The sequence below is a fragment of the Morone saxatilis genome, unplaced genomic scaffold (genome assembly GCF_004916995.1).
Source record: "Morone saxatilis isolate NCDOM2014 unplaced genomic scaffold, NCSU_SB_2.0 Contig9, whole genome shotgun sequence".
NCBI classification, from domain to species: domain Eukaryota; kingdom Metazoa; phylum Chordata; class Actinopteri; family Moronidae; genus Morone; species Morone saxatilis.
This window is the reverse complement of record NW_023340268.1, coordinates 7,395,929-7,396,209: the sequence shown is the minus strand read 5'-3', so window position 1 is coordinate 7,396,209 and position 281 is coordinate 7,395,929.

Genomic DNA, 281 nt, shown 5'->3' with positions numbered 1-281 from the left:
TCCGAAGGTAACAAAATCCATCTACCAGCACCTCTAAAGCTGACTAATTAACAAATTAAAAAAAGGTTATGTCTCATTTAGTTAATATGTACAAAAAACATGTAGGGGTAAAAAATGACACTTGGTGGTGTCACAGGGGGTTATGAGCCAGACCATTTCTTGGACAGACTTAGTAATGTACTGCAATCTTGTCATCACTGTGAGGTTGACAGGAAACCAGCAGAAAATGAAAGAAATCACTGTGAAGAAATGTCACGCAATTCCTTTAAAACACATCCGAA